We start from the raw sequence: 26,153 nt of genomic DNA on the forward strand, positions 1-26,153 counted from the left end.
GCGGTCCCGCAACTCTTGCGGTCGACGGATCTAAATCGGAGGCCGGGGGTCGGGGCGGCGAGGAGGCCTACGGTTGCAGACGGGTGGCGAGGTGAGGGTGCGGGAGGGAGGTCGCTGTGGTCGGGGCGTAGGGAGGGGAGCCGCGTGGGCGTGGGGTGGTGGTGCGGGTGGCGTGGGGTGGGGCGATTGGGAGAGAGAGAAAGGTTGGGAGTGGGGGAGAGAGGTGGGGAGTGGGGGAGAGAGAGAGCGGGGTATCGCCGTTAATTCCCAGCCCTTTGTCGTCTGCCTTGAGTTTATTTGCCATCTGCTAGCAGACGGCAAAGAGTTGGCACCTCTTTGTCTTCTGCCTTTGGGCTCTTTGCCATCTGCCAGCACACGGCGAATAAAAGGTAGATGGCAAATCATCTCTATGCCATCAGCCTTTTCTTTGTCGTCTGCCAGTTGTAAGCTGACGACAAAGAACTTCTTTGCTGACCGTCAGCAGACGGCAAAGATTAGGCACATGGCAAATTTTCTGTTTCCAGTAGTGCAAGATTAAATTGAATAATATCTCTTGCTTTGCCTTATGTGATGTTGGAGCTAGTGCCTCCGTTAAGCCCAAAAGAATGTGTGATATGCTTGATTTGAAACCTTTTGATCAATGTTATTTTGGTGTTCGTCTTGTTGATTCTTCCATAAAGAAACATTTAGGGAGAATTGATGATGTTTTTATTGTTTTCAATGATAATTATGTGCCCGTTGATTTTCTTATTATGGACATTGAGTGTGATCCCTCATGTCCAATTATTTGGGACGTCATTTTCTCCGCACCGTTGGTGTTATCATTGACATGAAAGAAGGGACCATTAGATTCCAATTTCTCCTTAAAAAAGGGAATGGAACACTTCCACGAAAGAAGATTAAGGTACCTTATGAGTCCGTTATTCGGGCAAGTTATTCTTATGGAGTTGATAATACTTGATCTTTTTGCATCATGCCTAGCTCAAAGGCATAAACGAAAACGTTTGTTGGGAGGCAAACCAATTTGTTTTTACTTGCAGTTTTAGTGGTATTGATGCTTGTTACTACTGTACCAATATCATTGTATCTTTATTTTCAAGCTTTGTGCCAAGTTTTATCCTCTGATTACAAGAAAGTTCAAAAGTTGTGACATGCTGTCCAGAAACAGATTATGTCTGCTTGACAGAAATATTCGCCAAAAATCACCAGATCGTCCTTTTTATCTGCATTTTTTTGACAGTATGCTCTACATAATTATCTTTATGGCATCTGTTCTGAGTTTTTTGATTTGAATTGCATAAGTGCCCCAAAAAAATTATTTACTACCTGCTGTTTTGTTTTCCACAGATTCTGCCATGTTTTGCGTTTTCATCATTTTGCAAATCTTAATCTTGCTTTTCCTTTGCAAAAACCTTTTGGCAATCATGAGAAACAGTAGCTTTTCATGAAAGTTTTTATTTCCAGTAGGGACTAAATTATTTTATTATGGGTACTAACCACTCTAATCAGCTTATGATGAGTTTCGTATGAAGGGAGTTTTCAAGTCTGCGATGGAAGATGATGAAAGAAGATCCAGGAGTGTCAAGCGCTCAAGCTTGGGGATGCCCCCATGCACCCCCAAGAAATATTCAAGGAGACTCAAGCGTCTAATCTTGGGGATGCCCCCGTGCATCCCCTTCTCTATCAACAATCATCAGATCGTCCATCCCCATGCTATATTTTTATCACTTCATATGTTATATGCTATGCTTGAAGCGTCCCACTCTTTACTTTTTTAGTTTGTTTTAGTTTTGCTTGCTGTTCATAACAAGTCAGAACCTAGCCTTGTTTGTTTGGGAGAGAAACACACTCCACTCCACCCTAGAACACAACATAGGTTTTCATGCTTATCGTTTTGTGTGTTCTTTATCTTTTCATAGTTGTTTTCATGCTTAGATCTTAGTTTTCATGTTATATCTTTTTAAGAGCTTTTATTTAGGTTGCTTTTGGAACTCTCTTGAGTTATCATGCTTATCTTGTTTAGAGAGTTGGTCTGTTGCACTGAGTTGTGTGTCTTGCATGAGTATGTGGTCAGAATGATTCCTGGAGATATGCACTAATGGAATGCACCATGTCGAGGTGTATTTGGGCTCTCTCTGATGAAAGTTGGTCGAGACGATCAGCAAGAACAATGAACCCAATGCCAAGAACTGGATCTTCGTTATGCATGATCAATTAACACAAAAATAGTATACCCTACTAATGGTCACTCTGTGGGCAATTTGAAGGGCTAGAAGGAAGGCGATTTACGAAGACATCTTTCAAAGCCCCCAAACTGTAAATGGATTCATAATCTCATACATCAATGACCTCTCTTTGACAGAGACTAGGGGATCTTCCTCGCAATATCATTCTATACAGCGGACGGGGGGATGGATCGGTCCTCCGGAGTCTTATCTGAAGATCAATGTAGACGTTGTTGTATCACACGATGGCACGAAGGGAGTGGCAGCAGCTATTTGCCGCGACCGCGATGGTCTTTTCTAAGGAGCTTCAGCGATGGTTTTCAAGGGTATAAGGGATGCACCAACACTCAAAGCTCTGGCGATCCGGGAGGCTTTTGCCCTAGCAAATGACCTTTACATTCAGCGTATACATATTGCTTCGGATTTCAAGGTGGTGATTGATGATATCAAGGACAAGCAGCCTACAACATACGGTGCTATTTTACATGAAATCTTAGAACACAAATCGTCTTTTCAGTCATGCAATGTTGTGCATGAATATAGGAGCTCGAATGTCGAGGCTGACAATCTAGCGAAATATGTTTTGAGATTAGGGGAAGGCCGGCATGTATGGCTAGACATCCCGGGAGATTTTTCATTTGTACCTTTGAACATCTATAAATAAAGTTTCGTGAGATTATTAAAAAAAACTCTAATTATTTGCCCACACGGGCGGAAAATAGTATTCGTCCTATGCGCCTCCTATTATTTTTTTAGGGGGAAAAATTGTAGCTGATGGTCTTTGGTGACTAATGCGCCTGCTATTAGTTACCAGAGTTGATGGTCTTTGGTGACTAACTATAGTGCGAAAGTTTTAAGAACTCCCGATAGCGAGCTAGTCACTGTAGAAAGCTTACTCGCATTACTTTGTACTTTCTCCGTTCAAAATAATCGTCTTATATTTAGTACAACTTCGCGCATGTGGGGCGTGGGAAACGAAATCATAATGGGAAACTCTCTATATCAGAAGTCTGATCTCACGCTATCCATCAGACCTCTTAGCTTCCGTTGGATTTTAACAAAACCATCCAATGCCTTGCACATCGTCTATATATAATATACAATCCCATCACACACCCCGCCCCCCGTTCTCACAACCACGACCTAACCACCACAGTCGTCATCCCGACGCTTTACGCCCGTTACCGCTGCCGCCGGCGATTGTGGTGACGATGACGACGGGGAGCTGGGCGAGGAGCATCTACTTGACGAGGACGTCAACATGGAGTGGCTTCCCATCAACGAGGAGTGTCGGCTAACTCTCCACGAACCTCGTGGTCGTGATCTGCGGAGACGCTCGATGCCCATGGTTGTGAGCTGTCGAGATTCTAATTCTCCATGAGCGTCGTGGCCGTCATCAGCCAAGGCCGACGAGAGCAAAAGTGTGCCCGTGCACCGACCACCGTGAGCGAGACGTTTGATGGTCGATCCCCTCGCATGGTGATCAGCCATGGAAGATCGATCATCTCAGTATACTGATCTCCTACGTCGCTCTCTCCGTAGCGCCTGCAACTTCGTCCATCTTCGCCGTTCCAATCCCGCTGCGCCACCGACCACATACGTCATGGCGAGATCGACACCTTCAGTCTATGGTGAAACAGACACAGACCTCCCGCTGCATGGTGCCGTTGTTCGTGTCGCGTACTTCCTGCCATTGACACCACCGGTTCCTAGCTTGACGAGTTCTGTGTATTATGTTTGAGAACCACATATGTGCTTCAGTATCATATGTGGCATGTTTCGGACTTACGCACCCTATGCTTCCAAAGACTACTTGTTTGCTTCTTTCTTTTACACAGTCACTACAATGCATCCGTATTCATGCTTCAACAATTATCGAACTATATTTTCAGTGTCTCACCTTCACATGAAATGCATCAATTCACATTTCAAGCATCATAAAATTATTCTTCAAAATACGACTACACTTTCCTCATAGCAAAAGTTATGAAGCATGGTCTGTAGTATTGGAAGCATGTTTATCTTATGATGGAAACAAGTCTGGAATGAAATAAGAAAGCACATGACTCCAGTGAAAATCATATATAAAATCAAGATAATTAAAAGAAGTTTGTGAATATACTGGGAACCAAATTTCATTCACCGTGCTTTAGATGGAAGCAAACTTCAGTTACGTTGGAAGCAATGTCAATGGAGTAGAAAGAAAATATGCTTCCCGAGGTTCTAAAATTATTTTGATAAGACCATTAATTTATTTCCTTAAAATCTATAATAATTAGTATCCAAAAATCAGCGATTCTGAGCTATTATCGGAGGGAAGGGCAGCACATGCAAATCCCACCTACGGTAAATGCGGTGAATGGTTCCAAAATTGGTAACTTCCACATGAGGTGGGGTTGCATGCAACCATGCATCATCCACCACTCATTCAGATTGCATCCAACGGTCTTCAACTAGTCTAATGGAAAACAAAACATCAGTAGTCTGATGTCTAGTGCTGCCCAATCATAATTAGGGAGTACTTTTTTTAAAGATCACTCTCATCTCCCAGGTTGCCATAAATGACATCCTGCATGCATGTCGTTTGTCACAACTTGGAAGTTTTCTTTTTTTCGTATTTTCAAAACGTATTATCTCCTAAACTGTGCATCCAAATCTCGAATCATTTTCATCTTTGAATTTTTCACATCAAGATCTTCAACACTAGATCCCATGTTGATAGGTTTTGGCAAAACTTCTTTTACACAAAAAAACTGGACAAAAAAACGTGCCTCTCGCGATAGAAAAAGCCAGAAAACGCGTTTTTCCGTGTTTTTTTCGAGAGGCACGATCGTGATCGTGCCTCTCACGAAGGAAAAAATCGTGCCTGTCGCGAAAGTTAAACCGTGCCTCTCGCGAAAAAAATAAACAAAAAACACGCTATTTCTTTCCTTTCCGAGAGGCATGATCATGTCTCTCGAAAAAGCAAAATCATGCCTCTCGTGGAAGCAAAAACCATGCCTCTCGCAAAAATAAAATAAAATAGAAAACGCGATTTCTTCGTTTTCGAGAGGCAAAATTGTGCCTCTCGCGGAAGCAAAATCGTGTCTCTTGTATAAAAACAGAAAACACGTTTTTTGCAAAAAAAAATAAAAATAAATCCGTCAAAAAGCTAAGAAAACCGGTAAAAAACCGAAACACCAAAAAAATCAGAAAAAATAATCTAAAAAGCTAAAAACACATGCGAAAAAATAATAATAAACAAAATTCGGAGGAAGCGCTCAGAAAACGACACGTGACGGCGACTGAGAACGTGCCAAGTGACAACGCATGAGAGTACTCGCTCTGAGGTTCCCGAAGGAGCGCTCGCTAACTACTGACTCCAGTGAGGGGGCTCCTATTTTGTGACATGCGCTCATAATAGAGAGCGAACGTGCACACCTGCTTCCGCCGCACGTGTTTTTGGGCTGGCTCATGTATGGACTGGGAGCCCTTGTTTTCTATTTTTGGATTTTCCATTATTGAAATTGGGATTTTAGAAGAAAATCCAAATATTTAAAGTAGCAAACTTTGAAAAAAAAAGGTATGCTATGGATCGGTTGGCGCATCTTATTAAAAGATCCACCGCCTCCTTGACCGTTAGATTATGTGTTGTGTTGCACAAACATTTGCAATAAAAGATTGTGTTGCAGACCTTTTCCGTCTTTATCTTTTGCAATATAGATGATGTTGCGGGAATGTTTTTGCAACATGACTAATGTTGTAGAATTTTTTCAACGGAAAAATGATGTCATCTGCGGTGTGAATCAAAAAATTCTATACCAGAGACAGTGTTGCGGATGGTCTTGTGCAACAATGCCCTTGTTGCGACAAATTATAAATAATAGAGGCGGGAGACGAGGTCGTAGCAGAGCTCGGATATGCCCGATGGAGCGACGGCCATGGCTACAAGCGGACATAGGGGATGGGGAGCGGAGCAGTCGGAATTGAAAATGAGGAAAGAAGGACTTGCGACTTAAGGGATGACTTGCAGCTGCAGCTCCAGCGAGGCGACGACAGCAACGCTTGCAGCACCATGGCGACGATGTTGGGCTGCAAAAGTTGCCCCTCTCACACGAGTGACGCGGAGGACGGATCTCGACGAGGGATCCACGATGACCTGACCTTCGACCTGCTCGCCATCGGCAGCGGCGCATGTGCATCGGGTGTGTGCAGTTGTGGCGATCGGCTGCCACCACTGGTCCCAATCTGTAGCATAAAATGAGATATGCGAGAAAGAGAGAGAAGTACGGCTGGAGTTGTTACAACAGTGGAGATGTGAAAGCGCCCACAGGGCACGTGTCGATCGTGGGAGGCGGCGGAGAAAACTGTGCGATCCGATGGGTGATGGCCATCATTTCCCCGATTTTTTTGTGAAATCATAAAAAAATATAATTTTCAAAAATGTTATTTAAACCATAGATTTTCTCAGATTCTAAACATGTCTATGATATTGAAAAAAATGTTCCGGAAATAAGAAGAATGTATGTGCATTAAAACATATCAGTGAATTTGAATAAATGTTCACGTAATTGATTTTCTTCATGAGTTGTGAAAAATGTCCACAAAATTCAATAGTTTTTGCCAAATACAAAAATTCTTCTCAAAATTCAAAATAACTGGGTTGATTAAAAAATCATGTGAAAGGTAGTCGCGAATTTAAAAAATTGTTCCCATTACAAACATAAGGTTTGAAAAGTAAAAAATTGGTCGCCGATTTAAAAACTGTTCATGAGTTTAAAATATTCAAAAATTAAAATAATGCTCGAAAAATTCCAAATTTAAAAATATTAACTAAGTTGTAAAACTGGTTCAAAGGTTCAACAAATGCTTATGATTTGAAAAAACTGTTCATCCATTCCAAAACAATTCAGGATTTCAAAAAATATTCAAGATTGTCCAAAACAATATCCAGAATTGTGATATGTTTAAGATTTCAAAAATGTTCACAAATTTACAAAATATTCGAAAATGAAATATAAAGGAAAATGGAAATATTGCAGGAAATAAAAACTAACATGAATTACAGAAAAAGAAAGAAAACTTAAAAAGGAAAAATGACAAGAAAAAATAAAAATATAAAAGAAAGAAAATCCAGGAAAAAGGGGTGCCAGAAGGTTCCCAAAACAGACTGTGCTGGCCCAGAGGCTGCATAGGATCGGGAGTGGCTACGTTTGTTGGTCGCGGCGGCTCCTATTCGTGGGAGGTCCTATCTGCCACTCTCTGCGGCAAAAAGACCGCACAGCCAGGAGGATAACCTCATGGGCCGGCCCAAGTTAGCGACCAGCAGCGAATCTGGAGACCACAAAAAAAGTCGAGTTATATAGGGACAGAATGCTCCTAGGCCGGCCCAGCTTATAATCATTAATTTTCTATTTCTTTCAAATTCCATAACATAATTTAAATTATCAGAAATTATATAAAATACAAAATGTTTAGTAAAAATATCAGAATATTTTTAAAAATTCCAAAACAGTTTAATAAAATTGCGGAACATATTTTAGATTGCCGAACATTTTTTCAAATCTTGAACATTGGTTCAAATTTTGGAACATTATTAAAAACTCCTGAACATTTTTGAAATTTTGGAACATTTTTAAAATTTCGGAACAATTTCACATTCTGAAACATTTCTTCAAATTCCGGAACACTTTTTCAAATTCCGGATCATTTTTAAAATTTTGGAACATTTATTTAAATATCGGAATATTTTTTTTGAAAAGTCTGAAACATTTTAGTAAAAATATCAGAACATTTTTTCAATTGCGGTACATTTTTTCGAATTATGGAACATTCTTTAAATTCTAGAGAATTTTTCTAAATTCTAAAACATTTTAAAAAAAATTGGAAAAAAAATTCAAATTTCGGAAAAAAAAATCAAATTCCGACACATTTTTTGAAAATATAGAACTTTTTAAAAGAGAAACACAAAAAAAAAGAAAAAAGACGAAATAAAACAAGAAAAAATCAGGTTCAGGGAATCTCCTAGAAAGTTCCCGAAATCGAAAAAAATGGTTGAAAACCTCTAGAAAGTTTCCAAAACCGGAGGTGTTGGCATATAAATGTGCTGGCTCATTCCCAAACGCTAGCTGGGTGCTTGTGCGAAACCCCGACAGGACGATGCAGAGAGCGTCAAATAGGGATTTCCCCTATTCATCGGCACGAGGGCGATATCACGCCATCAAAAGAAAGGGAGAAGTAAAAAAAAAAAAAAGCAAGCAAAAACAGGAAACTAGGCCGTCAGTTACAATCAGATTCTTGTAAAAGAGCCGTTATTTCACCGATTTTTGCTAGTTTCTTTCACTATATTCACAGTTTTTTTCACTTCAATTATATTTGTATCTTTCACGTTTTTCATTTGTTTGCCATGTTTTCTGTCGTATTTCACGAGCTTTCTATGCATATTTTGTCATATATTTGAAATTGTTCAGTAATATTTTCAATATACCAAATTAATATTTTTAATATCAACAATTAAAATTTCTTCCAAACGCTTTATTAAAATTACGAATACAAGATAAACAGTTTTTAATACATGGTTGACAATATTTAACATCTTTCAAATATCATTTAACATTTTTTAACAGATGGTCAACATTTTTCCTATATACATTTATAAATTTGGATTTAACATACCTAATTACAAATTTCATGATGTACAAAATTACTATTTTTTAATACACGTTCTACATTTTTGTATATGAAATGTCTGATTAACTTTTTTAATGCTTGGTCAATTGTTTTCTACATACATTTAATATACTTAAATACTTGGTTATCAATTCCTTTATTTACATTTAACAACTTTTAAATATTTTATTAACATTTTTAAAGTCATGATTAACCTTTTTTTAATGCATGATCAATATTTTTGCTATAAACATTTGAAATTATCAAATGCTTAATTTAAAATTTAAAATTTTCTGATTAATATATTTTTCCAAATGCTTGATTAACTCTTTTGATATATATATTATCATATTCATTTTACATGCATTCGGCGCCTAAGTCATATCTTTTTCCCTTTATATACTTTCTCCAGTTTGCGGGAAGCCCCCGATTTTGGGAAGCTTCTAGAACTTTCTAAATCTGTTTTCCCTGGTTCGTTGGGCAGTTTTCCACCCAGTTCTTATTTGTTTTTTTGTCCCTTTTTATGAACTGTTTTGAAAAATGATGAACTTTATCAAAATTTGATGAACATTTTTCAATTTCGATGAAAATAAAAAATTGAAATTTTTGCAAATTCGATGAACATTTTTCAAAATCTATGAAGACTTTTGTAAATTCGATGAACTTTTTTTAAAATGTTGAACTTTTTTTCAAAAATGATGAACTTATTTTCAAATTCGATGAACTTCATTTAAAATCGATGAACTTTTCTCTAAAAACGATGAACTTTTTGAGATACGATAAACCTTTTTGGGAATTGATGAACTTTTTTCAATTATGATTGAACTTTCTTTAAATTCATGAACTTTTTATTTTCATAATAAGTCTATGAACTTTTTTATTTACACAACATGTTCAAAATTGTAACAAACCAGAACCGGTCTTTTTCCTGAACCAATAGCACATATCATCCGGAAAAATACAAACGAATCTGCCAAAAGCGAACTGTAGTGAATTTACTTAATTGGCTGCAGCCCGTTGCTGGGCGCTGTAGGCGCGAGTTGCCCAAACCAGCGCCGATTAGGAGCTCCCGTGCGCTTACCCTCCACTCCCCTGTTTTATAGAAGTGGGCCGGGCAAAGTAGCCAATGTCCGGTTTTTGCAAGGTTCTGGAACCTTCCCAAAACGGATTTACAAATTTTCTTTAGGATTTTTCATCCTTTTCATTTTTATTTTTGTTTTGCATTTTATTTTAGTTTTCTGTTTGTGTTTCTTTCCTTTTTCGAACTATATTTTATTTTGATACTTTTCTTGCTTATTTTATTTTCTTCTTTCTTGTTGTCGTGAACATTTTTAAAAGTGGGGATAGTTTTTTAGTTCAATTAATTCAATAAAATTTTATCTAATTTCAGAAAAAATCATGAAATTCAGGAAGAAAATTCATCATATTCGAATTTTTTCACCATAATTTTCGAAAATGTAGATCCAGGAACCCATGGAACCCGAGTCGCGGTGGAGACCGGGCAGGCCACGGCCGGCTGCCGTTCCAGCCGGCCAGAAGGCACATCGCCGCCTGCTTGCTCTAGCCGGCTAGTCGGCTTCGACAACAACTTCAAGCGCACGGGGGAAAACCGCTGCCCCCCTCATCCATAGGCCCCCGGACCCCAACGGTTTCGGGGGCTACTGATGGGGACATTACCCCTGGACATACCAAAAGCGGAGATAAGCCGTCTCCGAGGCATTTGGGGCCGCGTGGCCCCCCAGGATGGCTGGCGAGAGTCGGCCCACCTGGCCGACGCGCGCCAGGCCGACTGGCGGGATTCGGGCTGGCCGTCTGGTGTCGCCAGCCGGACAGCGGGCTCCCATCCCATCCAACCATACTCCCGTACGACAACAAGACAAGCCAAATGATGCATAGGCGCTCGTGGCAGAGGTACGCGCTGACATGCTTGACGCCGCCACGGGCGCAATGATGTAGGGGTCAGCGTGGCTACACGACCCCAGTCACCGCCAAGGCTGACCGGGGCGAGACGACACTGTAGCCACGCTCCCCCTACCTGCTTGCATCAGCCCCAGAGAGAGGGACACGGGCAGAGAGGCTGATTTGATCGAGATACACTAGAAACACCCCACACCACCGAGGCAGTGAGGCCGGCAGCTAAAGCTCTGTCTTCCCAGACGCCACCGATGCCCGTCAGCCCCAAACCACGATCTAAATCAACAGCCCAACCTTTTAAAGAAACTAGTGAAAAATGACCGCGAGAGGGTATTTGAACAGCGGTATCCTAGCCAAATTGCAACGGTGCTAGCCACCAGGCTAGCGTCGTAATTCTGATCAACTAATAGGGTTGGATGTAGTTGACGCGAAATGAGTCAGGTTTCACTGCTTTTGTTTCTCATTATGTTTTTTTTTCATTTTTTCCCATTTGTTTCTGTGATTTATTTTTTATTTTCCTTTTTATTTTTGTTATTTTGTTTTCTTTTCTGGGTTTCAATTTTTCAATCTTTTTTTTGTTTCTTAATCTATATTTTTTTTAATATGTCAACCACCTTTTTCTATACGCGATTCACATTGTTTCAATACAAATTTAGCATTTTGTAAATACACAATCAACATTTTTTTCTATACACATTCTAAATATTTTTCAAATGCTTCATTAACATTTTTTAAGTGTCCGAGGAAGTGAGGGCACGAGCGGTGGCTTCATGGCCGCATACTACACCAAATAGGAGATCCTGTATGTCGATATATATGCCAAATAAGAATTACAGCACATGGCCGAGTAAATAAAACTGACAAGCAAACATATAGATCTACCATACATGGGCTGGCCTATGATGCTGATTTTTCTTTCATCTTTCATTTCTTCGCAACTTTTTGGTGACTTCTTCGAATTTCTTTGGCTTTTATATTTTTGTTTTCCTTCCCAGGGTTTCATTTGTGCTAGTAATGTTTTTCTTGTTTGCGTGTGAGTTATTTTTTAAAAATATATATAGGGAATTGTTTTTAACACACGAATAACATTTTTCAGATAGAGGATGAACATAATTTTAAAAGTGTTTACACATTTAAAAAAGAGTTGATTTATGTTTTTGAATCAAAAATTGTTTGCATTTTTTTGAAAAAGTCTTCTTATTTTTTTGTGGAAAACCCCCAAAAGTACAAAAAAAAGTAAAGCAGAAATCAGAAAAAAAAAACAGTTCCTGAAAAGACTTTTTTAAAAGAAAGCAGTTCTAAAAAAAGAGTTTGTCCCACAAAGTAACAAATCTCTCCCTAATCTCTCCCTAATAATAAATCAAATAGGGTTTCTGGTCGTCCGTCATTTAAACTGCCCCCGAAATTGACTAAAATTACCCACCAATGCCATCCATAAGTGAAAAAACGGTTCGAACCTTTTCTCTCAAAGTCGTCGTTGCCTAAGGTTATTAATCTACGAGAACTTAAACAGTCATCAGCGTGCTCGCGGTCTGATGGCCAAAGCGCTTGTTTTCCTCACAGCTAACCCAGGTTCGATCCCTGGTGGCCACAACTTTTGTCATCCCTATTATTTCCCTTGGTACAGCAGCAAACATGGGTTAATGGATCAGCCCATGTTTTATTATTTCAATTTTTTCCTTTAAATTTATTTGTGATTTTCAGAAAATCAATTTTTTTAGTTATAAAAAAAATGTTCATGAAATCATAGAACGTTTGGACGTTTAAACAAAGGTTCAGAAAATCACAAAATGTTCACGGATTCAAAAAATGTTGATGGTTTCATTTTTTTTTCCTCGTATTATAAAATAATGCATAAAATGTCTATGAATTTTAAAAATGTTGAGAAAAATTAAAAAAAATTACGAATACCCAAATTTGTTCCCCATTTACAAAAGAATTCATCGATTCAAAAAAGTTCATTGAATAAAAAACTGTCCATGCATTTCAGACAAAAGATAAGTATACATCAATCGACAAAACTTGATCGCATGAACAATGATTTTCTCTTTTTATAGCAGCAAACACGAGTTCATGGGCCAGCCCATGTTTTATAATTTAAATTTATTTTGTCGTTCTTTAAATTAATTTATGATTTTTCAAAATTCCAATTTTTTTGAGTTGTGAAAATAATTGTTCATGAAACCATAGAATGTTTGGGAATTGAAACATAGGTTCAAGAAATAATAAAATGTTCACGGTTAAAAAAAATGGATGATTTTTAAAAACTGTTCACATGTTATAAAATGATTCACAATTCAGCAAATATAAAATGTTCATGATTTTTAAAATGACCATTTATGCAAGACATATGAGTGAATTCGAAGAAAATCTCTATCAAGTAAAAAAAACAACGTTGAGCAAAATTGTATTTCAGAAAAAAGATAGTGAACAAAATTTGATCACATGAACACCACGGCGATCATTAACGCGGATGGGAGAAAAGATAAGTGACAACATGATGGGTCACCATGTTAAGTAGAAAAAATAGAGGATGCTCATATGTCGAGTTATTGAGCCATACTTATTTGGCTATAACGTAATATTTTTGTTTCCGGTTGCAACGCACGGGCATTTTTTATAGTAATGATAAAGCAAATTGGGTTTCTGGTCGTCCTTCGTGGCATTTTTGCGAAAACATCCCTGTCATTTCACGTAATTAACCCGCAGTCCTGTTTTAAGTGGATACTTTGAGAAAACGTTTCGTTCTTACGCAAAACCCCGTGTAGTTTTGCCTACTCAACCCGCGATCCTTTTTCACCTGAATCTGGATAGGGTCAACGCGGCGGCTCGAGCGGCTGGGGCTATGCGGCACAAGGCGAGGGAGGCGGTCGTGGGCGCGGATCAGGGCGAGGCGGTCCGGGTCGACGTCCACCAAGATGTCCTTGCCGTAGGTGAAGCGGTGGAGGAGCTAGTCGTGGCGGCCGGCTAGGTGCCGCTCTTGCGCGCTGTCATCGACGCCGGGGAAGAAGGGGCGTTGGCAGGCCGGGAAGAAGCAGGGCTCGTACCGGCAGCTCCGCTCGTGCTCCTCCACGGCGTGCCGCGGCAGGGACGCAGCCAACCGTGCTGGCAGTTGCGGCACGCGAAGAGGACCGACCCGACCATCCTCGCGACGGCACGGCTGCGGGTGTAGTCCTTGGAGCCGAAGAAGGGGCGTTGGCAGGCCGGGAAGAAGCAGGGCTCTTACCGGCAGCTCCGCTCGTGCCCATGGAAAATTCTCTTTTCCGTACCAATCGTGTTACGGACATTTCTTGCTCTAGGCAGATACAGCTGATGCACTGTTTGTTTATCTGAAGAGGGAGTTCTCTTTTACTCTTTGCATGATCAGATATCAGCCCGCTCATCCAGAAGATCGATGATGACCAACGACGAGGGTTTGCTGGACGACGCTTGCAAGAGGCCGGATTCTTCTACTGTATGTGGTAAGCACTCGTTCAACCTCGTGGTGGCAAGTAATTTGGGTTTCTAAGCAGACTATATAAGCTGGAAAACGCTTGCCTGTACTCATTCCGTCATTCGTCGTGATGTTTCAACTGCAAATGGAAATAAGTTGCATCAACAGTTTACAGATAAACAGTCGTGCTGCTGATCTTTCCCCTTCTGTTTTGTAAAAAAAATGCTCTGTATGCTCTACAACTCATCAGTCGGGTGCTAATTAACAATGTGTTGTTGTCAGCCTTGCAAGTTCTTTTAGATCCCTTGCGAGGGTAAACTCAAGATCAAAATGACACCTCAGAGTGGATACAGGTATGATATCTGAATAGAAAAATTAACTTTTCTTTTAGCTTATAGTTTAGTCCTTGGAAAACCACTACGTATGCAAATGAACTTTCTTATGGTCTATCGTCACAGGGTACTAGAGAGTGGGAGAAAATGTTACCAAGGGTAAACCTGATATGCATGAAGCAATTGATGTGAGTTCACCTGTCCCTGAATTTCTTCTCATGCTTATTTAAATTGTTCTATTTTTTTAGCAAAATTTTAGAATAAAAATTGCAGTGCTACACGCCTATCAAACCGGGCAGATATGGTGATCTTTCTAAACCACTGGAAGGATATATAATTTGTGGTATGTTTTCAACTTTCCTTCTCTACTTTTCTTTAGGGATACCTTCTCTGTTCTTTGTTCTGAAGGTATATCTTATAGCGCCATTATCACATTTTTGAGAGAATGGTTCATGTAACATTATTATACACCTATCGATATTAAATGATGTTTAACATGTGACAATTTACAGGATGCTCCTTTAGTACTTAATATGCTTTAAAGAATTGAATAGTTTATCTTCCGTGCAGGCCAGATTAGCCATAAAATTTTGACGCGCTGCTGGAAAACTATATAAGCCTTCTACAAGGTCCACTTCTCTGAATCATTTTGCTTATTGTTTTATGCTCGTCAACCGTATATAACAACGTTTATCATGCCATTTTTCCTTTCAGATCTTTCAAGGAAGATCATGAGAGGCATAGCCTTCGCATTGGGTGGGTTGTTGGATGCTTTCGAAGGCGATGTGGTGGGAGATGCTTTCTGGGTTCTCACGTTAATTGGCTATCCAGTCTCAGATGACATCCCACAAGAGGAACACACTGATATTGGGTGGTAAGCACACATGCCACCGTAAAAAACAAGTTATCTTGTGGCATGTTGATACATCTCACTTTATTTTTCTGCTCTATTCGAGTGGAGCTCATACAGATTATGGTGAGTACAGATCTCTTGGTTTTACATCATTATCTTGTTTTTTTTAAAAGTCAATATCAGTATAATATGCTTGCTTCTTAAGAAAACCATATATAGTATTCTTAGGAAAATTATACGAAAAATCCTGGAAATTGTTTTTTCCCTCATTCTGTTAAACTGCAAGCCTTCTGACATTGGTGAATCAGGATGATGATATTTGTGCTCTTGAGGTACATGTTCCTTCACTAGCACTTGTATCTTGTAGTATTATCAGTTTATGTTATGCCCTCTGCTTCCTCTGTCATGAAGCAGGGGAGGAGTTGGCCTGCTGAAACTCTCTGGTAATTTGGTATCAGGTCAGAAACCAGTTTGGTGAGTGGATATATGCCAAGCCGGTCCCAGGAACCTTCGTTTGTAACATCGGAGACATGCTGAAGGTTTCTTTCTTGCAACTATCTATTTTGGCAGCCTTATTCATTCTTATTTTAGCGATCTTATTAATTATGAATCATCTTATTTGGTTTCAGGTTTGGTCGAATGGGATATACCAGCCCACGCTGCACAGAGTCGTCAACAACTCCCCCTCGCTACCGTGTATCTGTCGCCTTCTTCTATGAGGTATATGCAGATGAATTTTGATTGAGTTGCTTATACTTAATTTTCCCTTTTTTCTGAAACAAACGGCACGTATGTGCAGTCGAACTTCGACGCCGCAGTGGAGCCAGTGGAGTTCTGCTGGGAGAAAACGGGCGGCGTTGCCAAGTACGAGAAAGTGGGGAGCACCTGGTAGAAAGTCCTCACCAACTTCGTCATGTAAGATCCATCAATAAAACCCTTGGACAAATCAGCCTCCTTTCTGGTCGGACAAACTAACTGTCCCGGCGTATTGTGACCAGGCAAGGCATCACATAAAAAAGTTGCACATTTGTGCCAGTCAGATGCGAAGAATTTAGACAGACAATTTCATTTTTCTTTGTTGGGGACCAGGCAGATGGGCTTTGGTCATCCTGCTGCAAACAAACCACCACATTCAACATGAACAAGGTACATTAATGCAAGTAAATTAAGTCATGCATCTTCCTGTGTTTGTTATGGGATGCTGATGTTTCTTTACCCGGACTTCCATCTTCGTCAGTGCTCTCTAAATCTAACAGCAGCTAAAGTAATACATAAGTTGTGTTCTTGGCAAACAAATGCTTCACCTGATAGATCTACCAAGTATGCCTGTTATAAGAAATTTCAAATTGTTTTGGTTGGGGTGCGCCTGCCTGGGCTGTAGTGCAACGCCCAGGCGACACCTAAGGGACCCAATGGCAAGCCATTGTGATGATCCCTCCCTCACAAAAAATAAATTTAATATCATTGTGGACACATGGTCCACATATCAGATATCTATCCCTACTAATAAAGCACCTATTGCTTCTGTGGTACGTCATTAAAATTGTCTCCAAAATTCTCTAATATTACCCACCAATGCCACTATATCTCTCCCTAACAATAAAGTAAATTCGGTTTCTGGTCGTCCGTCTTAAAAATTACCCCTAAAGTTTGCATAAATTACCCACCATGCCACCGGTAAGTAATAGAAAACGTTTCACAAAGCGAAAAATCATGAACTGGGCCGGCCCATGTAAAAACCTCCAATATTACGCTCTGCATGCTGGGAGCATATCCAGCACACCATATGGGCCGGCCCATGCACACGCGCCTGCCTTTAGTTCCGTTTATTTATTTATTTTCAGTTCCATTTAATTTTTTTATTTTAAATAATTTAGAACTTTAAATAATCTTTAAAATTTTATACAATAAAAATGTATTAAAAACTATTAAATGCATTTAAAAAATGCTCGCAGTTTTGTAAAAAATGCTCGCATATAGAATAAAATGTTTGCAATTTTATAAAAATGTTTGTACAATAAGAATAGTTCTTGATCTCAAATACAATTCCATGTATTAAAAACTATTAAATGCATTTAACAAAATGCTTTCTAATTCAAAATATGTCCTAAAATTTTAAAAATAGCTAATGCCTGTTTTGATAGTTTCTTTTTTTAATTTAAAATTTCCCGTTCCATTTTTGTTTATTTATAATTGAAATAATTTAAAATTACAAAAACTTTTGCATATTAAAAAATAAGAATTTGGATTAAAATGCTGATGAATTTTTATTTTGAATTAAAAATAGGATTAAAAAAAGGCGCCGATTTTTATATTTTTTTGCAAATTCCAAAACAATGTCCATGAATTTAATAAATATATTACTGATTTATAATATTTTTTGTTTATTCGGAAAAACTTCATGCATTTCAAAAAATGTTTGTGAATTTAAAATAAAACCCTCCAACATAAAAAATTATGTTCGTCTTTTTTTGAATTGGTGGCCAATTCAAAAGAAAATATTTAAACCCGTTTGAAATATAAAAAATATTCACGATTTTTAGTAAATGTTTGTAAATTGTAAAAAACGTTCTCGATTTTAAAATCGTTCTCATATTTGTAAAAAATTTCACGAAAAATCTAATGTATGTAGTTAAACATTAATGCTTCTAAGTCTTTGTGACAATATACCTGTGTGAATTTTGAAAAATTAACTGTTGGATGGATCGGATTATTATTGTATGTTTTCTACAAAAATCTTGAAATTCAGAATAAATCTTCGAGTTACCAAGATATTTGACAACCATGATATATATTTTTTAAAAATGTAAAGATTGCTTCAACTTGTGAATAAATTTAAAAGAAGAAACATTTTTTGTGTTTGTGCACAAAATTTCTAAATCAAGCGATGATATAGGAACATAATGTGGTCACCATCATTGGAGATAATGTTTTTTTTCTTCCGTGGCAACGCACGGGCCATTTTGCTATCTTTACCTTACTAATAAAGCAAATAGTGCTTCTTCCGTACGTCATCCAAATTGCCCTTAAAATTGACTAAAATTACCAACAATACCACCTATAAGTCATAAAAATCGTTTGAATCAGAAAAATCTCAAGACTGGGCCGGCCCTTGTAGGCACCTCCTATATTACGCTCTGGGCGTTGGAAAAATATGTAGCACACCTGTTTGGGCCGGCCCATGCGTGGGCGCCTGTTTTCTTAGTTTAGTTTTTATTATTTTTATTTCAGTTTCATTTTATTTTTCTACTATAAATAATTTAGAACTTCAAACAACTTTTCTCATTTTTAAGAAATTGAAAATTTCGAAATAAAATATTCAAAAAAACATATATTTTTTGAGAATTCAAAAACTACTCAAGAGTTTTGAAAAATGTTTGCATATAAAAAAATGTTTAAACAAAAAAGTCCATAAAATTAAAAAGTCAACGATTTAAAAAAAAAGTCCGTGTAAAAATCTTAAAAACAGTTCGTGCCTCTATTTTTAGTCTCATTTTTTATTTTCGTTTTTCTGTTCCATTTTTTAGTTTAAATAATTTAGAACTTTGATTGTTTTTGCAATTTATAAAATTGGGAATTTTGAAATAAAAGTTTGAAGAAAATATATAATGTTTGTGAATTCAAAAAATGCTCAGGATTTTTGTAAAAATATTCGCATATTCAGAAAAATATTCATAATTTTGAGAACAATGTTGGTGAAAACAATAAAAGTCCATGTTTTAAAAAAAAAGTTTGTGTGTTATTTTTTGAGTGCAATTGAAAAAAATGTTTGCTAATTTAAAAAATGTTCATGCATTTGAAGAAATGTCCTAAAATTTTAAAGACATAATATGATCAGCATCATTGGAGATTACAATTGTTTTTCTCCCGTTGCAACGCACGGGTCCTTTTGCTAGTATTAATAAAGCAATTAGTGCTTTTGTCATCCGTCATTAATATTACCCCAAAGTTGACATAAATTACGCACTGTGCCATCCATAAGTAAGAAAAACGCTTTCATTTTCCCCCCCAAAAAAGTCGCCGCGTAGTCCTTTATTTTATGAAGATGTTACAATAGCATCACCAATGGACTAGCGCTGTAGTGGCTGAGGCGTAGCACTCTTAGCCAGGCGACCAGGGTTCGATCCCCACATCTTGCACATTGATTTCGTTTTCTCACACAACGCCTTCCCCTATGTGTGTGTCTTCACGAGCCGGGCCGGCCCATCTGTTGATCTACATTCCGTTCTCTTTTTCTCATTTTTTTTCTTTTTTTTTCTTTTCTTATTCTGTTCTCTTCCTTCTTTATATTAATTTGGGGTTTTCAAATTTCAAATATGATGAGTTTTAAAGAAACATTCGAGAAATTATAAAATGCATGAGACTTTGATTTTTTAAGGAAATTATAGAAGTTTCATGGATTCAAAATATATTGATGTATTTGTAAACTGTTTGCAAATTACAAAACAAAATCATAATTTGAAAAAAAATAGTCGGGAAAGAAAATCATGTTCTTGATTTTGAAAAAAATGATCATTTGTTCAAAACATATTCGGGAATCTGCAAAAAGTGTCCATTAAATTTTACAAAATGTTCACAAAAAGTAAAAAAACACAAATTTTAAAATTTGTTCCCCCATTTTAAAAAAGTTAAACGATTCAAAAAATGTTTGTTGAGTCAAAAAATGCTCATGAATTCAAAAAAAATCCATGCATTTCACAAAATGTTCATACACAAAACAAAAAGGCAAAAATGTTCGTACAGAAAATACATTTCAGAATATGTGCACAAAAAATATTCGGGAATCTGCAAAAAGTGTCCATCAAATTTTTGAAAATGTTCAAAAAAAGTAAAAAAAACACAAATTTTAAAATTTGTTCTCCAATTTAGAAAAAAACTTAAGCAATCCATAACATGTTTGTTGAGTCAGAAATGCTCATGAATTCAAAAACTTTTCTTGCATTTCAGAAAATGTTCGTACACAAAACAAATGTTTTCAATGTTAGAGTAAGCTAATTGAGTTTTCTTTTTTCTCTCTTTACTAGCACAAATGCCTGACGGCGATAGTCATGCCGATTGATTAGCCACTTTTTGATTTGTATCACTACCATTAGCTTCATCTGCGTACATAGATGTATGATATGGATGTAAAAACTAATTTTTAAATTAGTATCATTCTTAATTCTCTAAAGCAAGTAGGACAATGCTTTGTCAATGTGAACAAATTGTACTACCCTCCCGAGTGGTTTGCTGATAAATCTCAGTTTGTTCGTAATGAACCTATGCTTTTTTTTTGTAGTAGTATGTTTTGAAGATCTATAGATGGAAATGTGTATATCATTAGGTGATTTGTTAACAATTTAGATTTTTGTTGCAAATAATTATGTTTCATCTTCTTTTCATTTGCTGTACTCCAAATTTGAAGGTTGATATTATATAAATTGTACCAAATTAATAAATATTGGTTGTGAGAAATTTTTTAGTATGTAACAATCACGAACATTAGGAAGCAATTCAAGGAAGGCGGCCCTCACGGTCTAGCTCAGCAAGATTAGTTTTTAAAGTTATAAATGTTCTCTTATGCCAGTGTGGTTAAATGGCATTGTGGTGGGTGAGTTTATCGCCTCAAGATTGACCATGTTCACACATGTGCGACAAGGTGAACGACCTAATGGTAGAAAGAAGGATAACTATGAGACGGATGGGTTACCGTATTTAAGTGGATGAGGCAGATTGTGTGTGCGGTGATGGATTTTGATGTTATTATTTTTCGCCCGGTGCAACGCACGGGCATTTGTACTTGTAAGGATCACTCGGGCATGCTAGCGCGTGCACTGTTACTTCGTCGGTGAAGGAAGCTAGAGTCGCGCTGTGTTGAGGGGGGTTACGAGATGATTTTGCAGTGCTTAATTGGATATTAGTGAGGCCATGGGCCCACCATAAAATTCACGAGGGTGTTTGTTTAGGCCTTTTAGGGTGAAAGATGTTTGGTCAAAATCACTAATTGAGCAATACTTTTTTAAAGTTACTTTCACATTCTGAGGTTGCGATAAATGACGCATTGTATGATTTTAGTTGTCACATTCTGAAGTTTTTCTTGTTTTATAGATTCATTAATTTAAAATGTTTTATTTTTTAAACCATGCGTCTAAATTGTGAACCATTTTTATCGTAGGTTTTCTCACGTTAAGATCTTTAAAAACTAGATTTCATGTTGATGCATTTTGTTAAACTTTTTTAAACAAAAAATAGATAGAAAAGTCTTAAAAAACTGCGCTTTTGCGAAAACAAATCAGTGTCATTCGTGAAAAGCAAAACCGTGTCTTTCACGGAAAAAAAGAAAACATCTTTTTTCATTTCCCAGAGGCGCGGTCGTGCCTTCCGTGGATGCAAAACCGTGTCTCTTGCAAATAAAACGTGTTGTCTTGGTTTCCAAGAGGCACGACCGTGTTTCTCGCGGAAAAAAAATCCGTACCTCTTGCATAAGCAAAAACAATGCTCATGTAGAAAAATAAACATGTTTTTTTTTCATTTAAGCATGACCGTGCCTCTCGTAAAAGGAAATCCATGCATCTAGCGGAAGAAAAAATGTATCTTTCGAGAAAGGAAAGAAAGAAAAACATGTTTCTTTCTATTTTCGAGAGGATGACCGTGCCTCTCGTGAAAGCAAATTCGTGTCTCTCGAGAAAGAAAAAAAGGAAAACATATTTTTTCATTTTCAAGAGGCCTCTCGCGGAAACAAAATCCGTGCCTCTTGAAAAAAAGTGTTTTCCTGTGCAAAAAGAATCAAATCTTTTTCATTCAAAATATAAGAAAGATAGGCGGAAAACCGAAACACCAAAAGTATCCAGAAAAAATCATGTAAACCCAAAATTACGAGCGATTATTTTCTAGAAGGAAACGTTCAAAACGCGATACGTGACTACGGCTGAAAATGCATAAAATGACGACGTCTCACAATGACCCTTGAGAGGCTCTTGAAGGAGAGCTCCTGAGATAGTTGCTCCGATGTTTCGTAGGTCTGTCATTTTTCATTCTAGGGCTACCTATCCTTAGTTCAAATCTTTAGGGCTTCCAACTCAAAGGAAATATTCCCGCAAAAAAACTCGAAGGAAATATGTGGGCACACAAGCTGACGAAGGTTGGTCAGTACCCATAACTCGAAAAAAAGGGTTGGCCAGAAGCGGGAGAAGGAACTTGTATTGACCGTTTTGTACGTCCAACAGCGCGCACATGCACAGACGTCCTGCGACCCGGACCAGCCATTAGCACTTTCACAACTTAAAAAACTCATTGAAACGGACGAGGCGCTGCCACTAAAACGGACAAGGCGAGTACTACTTGTCATAAAATCACATTCCTTTAAGATACCACCTAAGCGACATGTTTAATAGAACTTTTACAAATATTTGATTTTTTTGAAAATTTTGGAAAACAATCCAATGCCGAATATTTTTGGAAATAACAATGAATTCTCATATTCCATGTATTTTTTATTCTGAATGTTTTGGAAAATTTGAACAAATTTTGAAACAACAATCATTTTTTGAAATCCATGAACATTTTTTTTCATTTCTGCTTATTTCCTTCCTTTTTTCTGCGTTTTTCCTTTTACTTGTGCATTTGAAGCAAACAATTATTTTTTAATTTGAAGAACAATTTTTTTAAAATCTAGAACATTTTTTGAATTCATGAGGGAAGTTTGAAAAATGATAAAATTATTAAATTTGGAACTTTTTTAAAAGCAAGATCATTCGAAATTTAAGAAAAAATTTAAAGCACAAGCATTTTTTGAATCTTGACAACAAATTTTGAAACTAAAAACAATTTCGCAAAGTTGTGAAGAATTTTTTAAAGCATGAATATTTTCTAAATCTTGAGAACAAAATTTTGAAAAAGTGAACAAATTTTTAAAGAACGAACATTTTTTCAATCTTGAGAACAAATTTGAAACAGAGAACAATTTTGAAAAATCCTAAACAAATTTGGAAGCGCGAACAATTTTTTAAAGCATGAATATTTTTTGAATATTGAGAACAAAATTTAGAAAAGGATAATTTTTTTAAAACCCCGAACTAATTTGAAAGAGCGAACAAATTTTTAAAGCACGACCATTTTCTTAAGAACAAATTTTGAAACCGAAAACAATTTTGAAAAATCCGGAACAAATTTGGAAGCACGAACAAGTTTTCAAAGCACGAACATTTTTTGAATCTTGAGAACAAAATTTTGAAAATGAGAAGAATTTTTAAAAAACCCCGAACAAATTTGAAAGAGGGAGCAGATTTTTAAAGCATGATTTGTTTTTGAATCTTGAGAACAAATTTTGAAACCAAGAACAATTTTGAAAAATCCTGAACAAATTTGGAAGCGCAAACAATTTTTGAAAGCACGAACATTTTATGAATCTTGAGAACAAAATTTTGAAATCGTGAACAATTTTGAAAAAACCAAACAAATTTAAAGCACGAACATTTGTTGAATCTTGAGAACAAATATTGAAACTGAGAACAATTTTGGAAATTGCTGATCCAATTTAGAAACGCGAACAATTTTTGAAAGCAGAAACAGTTCTTGAATCTTAAGAACAAAATTTTGAAATGGAGAACATTTTTTTTAAAGGGAAAATTTGGAAGCGTGAATAACTTTTTAAAGCACTAACATTTTAAATCTTAAAAATAAATTTAAATCTTAATAACACATTTTGAAACTGAGAACAAATTTTCAAAAATATAGAACTTTTTTTTAAATCAAGAACATTTTTAGGAAAGAAATAGAAAAGAAAAGAATAAATAAAAAATAAAATAATAAAACCTGTACAGGGATCCTTCTAAAAGTTTGCCGAAACCGAAAAAATCCGATTGAAATCTCTAGAAGGTTCCCGAAATCGGGGCGCTGCAACCCGTAAATGGTTCAGCCCATTTAAAGTCGCCAGCTTCTCCGTTCTGTACGAAGCTGGACATCGCTTCGCACAAGAGCGGCAGTTCTTCTCTCTCGCTCATAGGGGAAAAAAGGAGGCTACGGCCAGGTCTCGTCTCCATTCTCAAAATGCAACACGAACGGGGAGAGGTGGCAGCTTTTTTTCGAACCGGGGTTTTCTCCTTTCCGTTATAGATATAAGGGAAATACAATGTCTTTTTTGAACCAGAACCAAAAAAGCTAGGCAAAGGAAAAAAACGAGTTCAGGACAATACTAGAAAACCCACCGTGTGTACGTGTCATCAGAACACAAAATATGAGGAGAGGTGACAGCTGACAAGGCCATCTATTTTGGGTTGCTAAATGGATTCTGGAACGTGTGAGCTCCTTAGTCCGAAAGGAAAGAGAAAAACTGTTTCATGTTGCAGTCACGGAGATGAGATAGATCGTAATTGAAAGGGATAAGAACAACTTCAACCGGCTAAATCAAATGAACATATGCTATGTTTGTATTTTGTTCGTTTGAATCGGTCCAACAGACATCCGTGTTGGTTTTTATAACTTGGCCTGCGCTTGCATCCAACACGACTAGCGATCCATTTTTAGACGACGCAAAAAAAATATGTGAACATTTGAAATATATTAAAACCATCAATTAAACATTTAAGAAGATAGCCTACATTATATTAAACATAAAATTAAATAAACAAAAACAAGAAGACGCGCTGTCCTAGATGTCCTCCTCGTCGCCGTCATTCAGACTCGTGAGGTCGACTAGCACCGGCGTCGGGCCAGTCCAGCGGAAGGTCGTCTCCGAGTCAGCGACGATGTGCTCCGCCGGTCATTGCATCGTCGCTCGCTGGGCAGCACGTCGCTCCTCCTCCTTAGCTTCGGCCTACGCTCCATCAACTCGATCCGTCGGGCCTCTGCGTCCTCCTCTGACACCGCCACTGCCGTGAGTGCTCTAGGTAGGCCGCCTCCTGCTTTGGAGTCGCACTCAACCAGACGGGTGGTGCGCTGACCCACTCGCACGCCACCCCGTTCCAGGTGTACAGCTCAGGCCTGAGAACCAGCGACCCTAGCTCGACAGGGGCAGGCGGGGCCTGCGGCGGCACGATGCAGTCGCCGGCAGCGAAGAGCGCAATGGCCCCCGTCAGCTGCTTATGACATGCCTCCTTCTCCTTCTCCTTCACTCGCGCCTCTTCCTCGCTCGCAAGCAAGACAGCCGCCAGCGCGTTCTTGTACGCAGCCTCCGCCTCCTGGTCTTCTTCGCGCACGACGAGGGGCGACGGCGCTCCAGCCACCACGTCACGGACGCCACGTCGGCGCTGCTCCTCGCACTCCCATGCGAACCAGGCCTCCCAGTCAAGGGAGTTTATAGCGTAGACGGGGTTGTGTCGATGATCTGGCATCGGGTGGTCCCGTCGGCGCCTCACCTCCTCCGCAAGCGCCCGCACCGATCGCGGCACCGCTGGCACTGGGATCCTCTCCTGATCCAAATGCCAGTCGTGCGGCAGCGTAACGACGGGGTAGGGGAGGGAACGCGGTGTTCCCAGTACCACCTCGCCTGGTGCACTGGTACGCTGACTCTTTAGTGAGGCGGACGGGAACGCGCCGACAAGGACGACGGGGGACTTGCCCATTTCTTTCCCGGAGAAGAACCCCATGGTGGTTGCTAGGGTTTGCCGCCGGCGGGGGAGCAGTGGGTGGCTAGATGGGGATGGGGGCGATTTCTGGAAGAGGATGAGCCCCCTCCCCCCCATCCACGCTTGAATTAAAAAAGACGCATGTGGGTCGCTAACGCATGGATCCGTGGTGGACGGTCATCGTTAATAAAGACGACGTTGGTT

General features: G+C 38.4%; 2 pseudogenes; one reads left to right on the forward strand and one right to left on the reverse strand.

Moving 5' to 3' along the window:
* Positions 1 to 14,184: 14,184 nt before the first annotated feature.
* Positions 14,185 to 16,297, forward strand: LOC123425888 (annotated as a pseudogene).
* A 463-nt stretch (positions 16,298 to 16,760) lies between these two features.
* Positions 16,761 to 16,903, reverse strand: LOC123433627 (annotated as a pseudogene).
* Positions 16,904 to 26,153: the final 9,250 nt, after the last annotated feature.

The sequence above is a fragment of the Hordeum vulgare genome, chromosome 2H, assembly GCF_904849725.1.
Source record: "Hordeum vulgare subsp. vulgare chromosome 2H, MorexV3_pseudomolecules_assembly, whole genome shotgun sequence".
Lineage (NCBI taxonomy): Eukaryota > Viridiplantae > Streptophyta > Magnoliopsida > Poales > Poaceae > Hordeum > Hordeum vulgare.